This window comes from Micropterus salmoides, unplaced genomic scaffold, assembly GCF_014851395.1.
Source record: "Micropterus salmoides isolate LMB-PRFRI ecotype aquatic unplaced genomic scaffold, ASM1485139v1 Ms_hic_scaffold_16, whole genome shotgun sequence".
Lineage (NCBI taxonomy): Eukaryota > Metazoa > Chordata > Actinopteri > Centrarchiformes > Centrarchidae > Micropterus > Micropterus salmoides.
The window spans coordinates 29,322,584-29,329,281 of record NW_024040707.1 but is presented as its reverse complement, the minus strand read 5'-3'; the positions used below and the strand labels follow the sequence as shown (position 1 = coordinate 29,329,281).

Below are 6,698 nucleotides of genomic sequence, written 5' to 3'. Positions count from 1 at the left end.
GAGAGAAAGAGGCCTTTTGTAAATAGAGAAAGTCTTAGATCTTTGAGTTCAGCTCATGATGAATGGGGGCAAAAACAAAAGTGTTGCGTTTATAATTTTGTTATATACACACACACACACATATATATATATATATATATATATATATATATATATATATATCTCCATCCCTCTCTCACCCCTCAGGTCCTGGGAGTTTGAGGGTTCTGCGCAGTATCTTGGCTGTTCCTAGGACTGCACTCTTCTGGACAGAGACCTCTGATGTTTTACCTGGAATCTGCTGTAGCCACTCTCCCAGTTTGGGGGTCCCAGCCCCCAGTGCTCCAATTACCACTGGCACCACTGTTGCTTTCACTTTCCACATCTTTTCAGCCCTTGGTATTTTTCGAGATCTTGCGTTCCTTCTTCTTGATGTTGTTGTCGCTTGGGATTGCCACATCTATCACTGCTGCTTTCATTTGCGGTTTGTCGATCAGCACAATGTCCAGTTGGTAAGCCACCACCAGTTTGTCGGTCTGGATCTTGAAGTCCCACAGGATCTAGGCTTGTTCATTCTCAACTACCTTAGTAGGTGTGTCCCATTTTGACCTTAGACCTTCCAGCCCATACTTCTGGCAGATGTTCCAGCTACCTGGTTATAGCGTTCCATGTACGGCCTGCATCTTACACCCTGCTGTTATGTGCTGTACTGTCTCAGGGGCATCCTTGCACAGTCTGCACCTGGGGTCCTGGCTGGTGTGGAAGACCCCAGCCTCTCTATCTTGTACCTGAGTGCCTGTTCTTGTGCCGCCATGATTAGTGCTTCTGTGTTGTTCTTTAGTCCAACCTTTTCTAGCCACTGGTAGGATTTCTTCCCCCTCCTTGTCCTTATCCTTGGGTTTCCCCAGGTGAAAAAGAAGTGCTCTTAAAGGCACTGAAAATATACTTGAAATTCACATAGCATGCTTATAATACATTCGTACTTCTAACATGCATATACAAGTATATTAAAGATATATTCTCCTGAGCTTTAACATACTTCTCAAAAGTATACTTTGAATAAATTGGTAATAAATATATACTTAATTAAACTTTTAATAAATATGCTTAAATAAAAGTATATTTTTACAACATTTTAGTCTATTTATTAAAAATATATTAATTTAACTCTTAGTAAATACTATTTAGGTGTACTTTGTGGAAGTACATTGTTAAACAATTACACTTTTAGTGGGTTAAAATATATTTATGCCAAACATGCTTCATTGTGTAGGCTACTGCAAAATATTGTAATTATTTATGTAATTGCCACATGTTTCAGCCTGATTTCCAGAAGTATGATTTTTAAAACATATTTTATTTAACATTAAAATATATTTTCAAAAGCATATTACTTTTTTTTCATTTCTTTCTTTTTCTTTTTTTTCAGGTAAATAGCTAGTTGAGATCAGAGACCTCTTTCATAAGGGTAACCTAGCCTAGAAGGAAGCAGCACTTGTTGTTAACTTAACAAACAACCACATATAGAAATAAGCATACTTTAAATCATAATGCAGTTATACTTGTATCTGTTTGTAAACAGTAAACACATGTGTACACAGGGGAAAAGTGTGTCCTCCCGCCCAGCCTGCTAGCGCAGTGCATTCAGTTGGACCAATCAGAATCAAGGTTTTCAAATCGACGACCCAATCACACAACGTAAAAGTTCGCTTCACGAAAGTTAACGTGTGAACGTGGCGTTGAGAGAGGGAAGCTATTTCTGGCAAGAAATCCTTTTGTTTCTTAGGTTTCCTTTGTTTTACTTTACCGACTCAGACTTGGAAGGTGGACACCACAGACATAATAAGAAAAGAACACAGAAGAGAAGAATATCCAGTCAGCTCCCTGCAGGAATTAAATGTGAAAAGAGCTAAAGAGGTGTGCCTGGCAAGTACAAGCAGGAGAGGACAGACACAGATACTGCCAGCAAAAATCATCTTTCTTGGTAAGTTTATTATTGTTAGCAAGACAACACAATTGTGTAAGTTAACTAAAGTTGAGCTCACTCTGGGTTTGGAAATATTTCACTTGGTGGATAGTTCTGGTGTGCATAAGCTAATGCTAGCACATGAATTAATATATTTGTTAACGTTAGCTAACGTTAGTTAGCATTTGAATAGCTTCATAATCGAGACAGCAACTTTCTTCTGCCTTAAACAGTGTTGGGAGTAACGCGTTACAAAAGAAACGCAGTTAATGTTACAGTAATGTATTGCTTTTTGCTGTACGGCAGTTTTTAATGTTACTAAAATTTCGGGAACAATCAAAAATCTCAGTAACCTGTTGCTGGAATTTTATGCATGAGATTATAACAAGGCAGGCCTGTGCATGTGTGTGTAAAGAATAAGTTCACATTTTTATAGTCTACCTTAATACTCACATGTCCGTGTTTACAGTAAGTTACTGGTCACTGTAATCATTATTCCTGCCCATATAGTCTGTAAAGACAACACCACAGTCATTTTTGTATAAATTCATTCTAAAGTTTAGCTGAAGCTACTATGAATCATCAGCTAAGCATCTGTGTTAGACTATTCAAAAGTGGATATCTTCTAAAGGTACACTGTTTTTTAGAGATTTCTGTTACTGCAACCATGGAGGGGTAATCATTACAGTGACCAATAACTCAGTTATAACAGCAGTGTTAAAGGGTACACGGGTATGTGAGAATTGTTTTTGACGCGCTTGAAATAATGTTTTATGTACTGCAATGCCTGACCACACGATATAATAGCTTGTGATGTTATGTAAAATACTGCTCAACTTTATGTCCATTTGTATGGTCATAGATCCTGTATTCAGCTTTTAAAAGTTGTACCTACCCTTTGCCAACTTTAACCAACTTAATTGTTAAACCCAGAGTTGGAATTTCCTGCCTTAGCTCAAATAAAAAAAATTAAATAAAGAATAATAATAAAGATTTGCTATAAGAATAGAATTAGTGTTTATAATGAGATGCAAATGAAGAACTAAATTAGGTGGAAGTACTGGCCTAACTGAATATTATCTCATTTGCAACTGCATTTCTTTTGTTTTAGAGCTTCCTGGGATCGTTGCCTCACTCAGATGGCTCAGAGGCCATGAAAATCTCAAAGGACCAGCTGGACCCTCACAAGCTCAATGTGCTCATAGGTGTGTCTGGCTCCTGCACACCATCACTGTTCTTGCTCTCAATACATGTCAACGGGGTCAGACTAAATAAACAAATATTCTTGTGAAAAAATAATTTTATTTAAAATATTGTTATACATTAAGTAATTGGCTACTTTTGTACTTCACAAATTGACTGCTGTGTTAATGTGAAATGACATGTAGACAGAACAGTTGTTAAGCAAGTCTGTATGTTTGTTATTTGTTGTAACATTTTATCATATACAGCTCCTTGGCTGAATGTACCGTATTGTTTATGTAATGTTTTTGATTATGTTGTAATGGAAGAACTGTGCATTTACTGGGACAGGTCCCTTGTGGAAAACCATTTCACCTCAGTGTTTCCCACACATAGGCTTTACTGGGGCGGAGCTGCCGGAGCTGCCCAGGCAAACTTGGAGACCCATTTTAATTGCAGTGCTGCACAGCACATATTCACATCCCTCACTCGGTCGCTCCCTCTCTCTCTCCTGCATGTACACAACCCATCTGTGAATTGAATGGTTGGTATCATGAACACCCCTGCACACTTTAAAAAAGTTATTAGCGAGCATGTAAGGAGCCTAGCCAATGAGGATAGCTATGTTAACTTTAGAATGGGCCTACAGCTGTCGAAGATAGCACGCTATTCATAACTGGTAGTCTATAGGTGCATTCGAGATGACTGCGGCTGACTTTAGCTTATTTGATTGGCTAGTCTAATGTGAGATGCAGGCGACTGCAGGGGAGGGGTATGAAAACAGTGCCGTCAGACTCGGCGCCTGCCACTGCCTTGCTCCCGCGAGGTAATGTTATGTCATAGTGATGTGACATCATGGTGATGTTTTGCAGCACCTGGTGTTGTGACGAATTCTGCCTGCCTGCGGAGAATTACATGCACCTCGCGTGTGGTAACGCCCTTTTATGCTGAGAAAAGAGGTGGACGCATATCTCGGCAGGTAAATTAGCCAACATCATCTGTCCTGCCAAATTCTGCATCCACCTGTATAGGACCTTTTTAGACACTTTGCTGTGTGTCATTGATCAATTGCGGTTATCACCACATATTTATTGCTAAATCTCAAGGAATGCTGCTTCTACTAACTGTAGCTAATAAAATATCAACAGCCCTAAACTACTCTAAACGTTAATGAAATATTTCGAATCATTTACCCCACAAAGAAAATTATAGCGTTTAAAAGCAGTATTTGGAAGTGCATGCAATTCTCGGCAGGCAAGCGAAATTCAGCATATCACCTGCTAAAGTCTCCCCCTCCCCCGCCACATTTACACTGTCATTCTGTGGGAAACACTGCACCTGAACCTAAACAGTTAGCATCAGAACAGTTAGACATGATGTCATATTGTGTTTCAGCAACTTTAAACAAAATAAAAATCTGACAATGGTTATTAATTAATTAGAGGTAATATTGCTTTGATATAGACAAAATATTTCCTTTTCCCTTCCACAGATGCTGTGTGATAAAGCAGTTTCCAAATCCTATAGTGTCTGCAGTCACAGAAAATGCAACAAGTCCTACTCAAAGATACCGACCCTCCACTCCAAGGATAAGGATTGTGACATTTTTCAGTTTCAGTTTGGTTCCACCATTTGTACTGTAAGCTTGTGACGGAGTACCTTCACTACAGTTGAGTAAGCGCTCGGACTGCCATACCAACGAGCCTGGCTCTTTGGCCTTGCTGTCAAAGTTGCATGTTTGGTTCCCTGTAGACCTGTGTTTGAATCTGGGTAGGGTGACTGCTCTCACCTTTGGCCGCATATGGTGTTAGAAGTGGGATGGCTTGCCGTGAGGTCATCTGAGCCGTGCCCAGAGTCCGAACCGTATGAGGGACCACCATGGGTAACATTAATGATGGGATGTGTACTTTTCAGTAATACTGATCGTATGTCATCATTTTACTGATTTTATTTTTATTTGAAGGTATTTTGGTCAAGATGTGATACATGCTGTTGTACCTTTTAATGCACAGGAATTTTTGTAATGTACACAAAATTAAAGTTTTTTAGTTGTCTGTATGTCTGTGTGTTGTAAAATACTTTTTTTTACTGGTTTTTATTATTATGCTAAAAGGGCATTTTGCAAGATATTTTTAATGCATTAATAATTAATTATTCTCATACTGAATGGTTTCATAAAGCAGCTTCCCAAGATCTTAATAGTGGCTCTTGGAGTATACTAGTAATAAATTACTAATATGCTGAAATGCTAATAAAAATGTTCAGGGAACACATTTAGAAAACTGTTCTTCAAGTATAGCACAAAAGGGTATTTTAAGTTAAATTTAAGAAAGTATATTTAAATTACAGTAAAGGTACTTAAAATAGGTCCATTTTAACACAACAAGTATATTACAATATATTGCAATTATCTTAAAGTTGACTTTAAGTATTTCTAAAATGACACTTAACATACTTTAAGTTGTTCCAAAAAACATTTAATATACACTTAGTATAGTACAATTAAAATAATAATAATTATTTTTAGGGCACTTTTCAAAAACAAGTTACAAAGTGCTTTAACAAGTGTAAAGACAATAATACAAAAACAATACAAGATAAAAGCAAGAAAACATTGAAAAGACTACAATACACGTTTAAGATAAATATAAAATTAGTTAAATAGAATAAAATAAAAGGGATAAAATAAAGTGAAATAAGATCGGGAAAGGCTCTCCTATAAAAGTATGTTTTAAGCAGGGACTTAAAAGAGTTCACTGACTGTTACGTCCCAAGGTCTAGGGGTGTCCTGGAGGTAACATAAATGTGTGGCCTCCCACTCTTCCCATTCCCAAACAAGGCCAGTACACAACAAATACAATTTAGCAGTTTTTATTATACCTCGGAGATGAGCAGTGCCCAAAACAACAACCAAAACACTAAGAAAAAACCTAAATCTTTCCTAAACCCAAAACCAAAAGGTAAAGAAAAGACAAAGCTCTAAAACTAGGCTTCTAAGTCCAAAAACAGGAGAAAACAGTGCAAACAAAAGAAAGGGCTTCTCACTCTACTCACTGCTAGTAGCTGACACAATATAGCTACAACAAAAGGAAATTGCTTCCTAGAAACAAAAATGGCAAAGCCAACAAAACCAGGTTGTCATAAGACAATCAGAAGGACTACGTTACTACTTACAATCTAAGTTGAATATAGTCACAACCGTTCACTATGTACAATAAACACAGACATAGCACACAGTCCTCAGGCAGGTTGGGAATGGCAGAGAGAGGGGCAGAGTTCCTGTCCGTAGGGCTTAAGATGGCTGCTGTCATCCAGATGCCCAATCAGGAGGCTCCAATCAGCTCAACCAGACCAATCCAGTGTGTCCACCTGTTCTCCAGTACCTGCATACACTCACACACTCTAATGGAGGATAACAGCTGACAGTGCCAGGAGAGATAAACAACAAAATATGACCCCAGGGTCATAACACCTCCCCACCCAAGATCAAACATTTTCCTCTTAAGAAAAAGGTTTGATTCAATGAGACCTAGAGAGAGCATCAGCCATAACATTTTCTAAACCCTTTTTG

General features: G+C 38.1%; 1 long non-coding RNA gene across 2 annotated transcripts; it reads left to right on the top strand.

Moving 5' to 3' along the window:
- Positions 1–1,288: 1,288 nt before the first annotated feature.
- On the top strand, positions 1,289–5,181 carry LOC119904939. 2 transcript variants are annotated; one of them, XR_005444760.1, is made up of 4 exons: positions 1,289–1,963; positions 3,057–3,150; positions 3,524–3,671; positions 4,620–5,181. It is a non-coding gene; the product is annotated as an uncharacterized LOC119904939 (long non-coding RNA). The 2 variants fall into 2 exon arrangements; XR_005444759.1 differs by lacking the exon at positions 1,289–1,963 and having other exon boundaries at positions 2,723–3,150.
- The last annotated feature ends 1,517 nt before the right edge of the window (positions 5,182–6,698 follow it).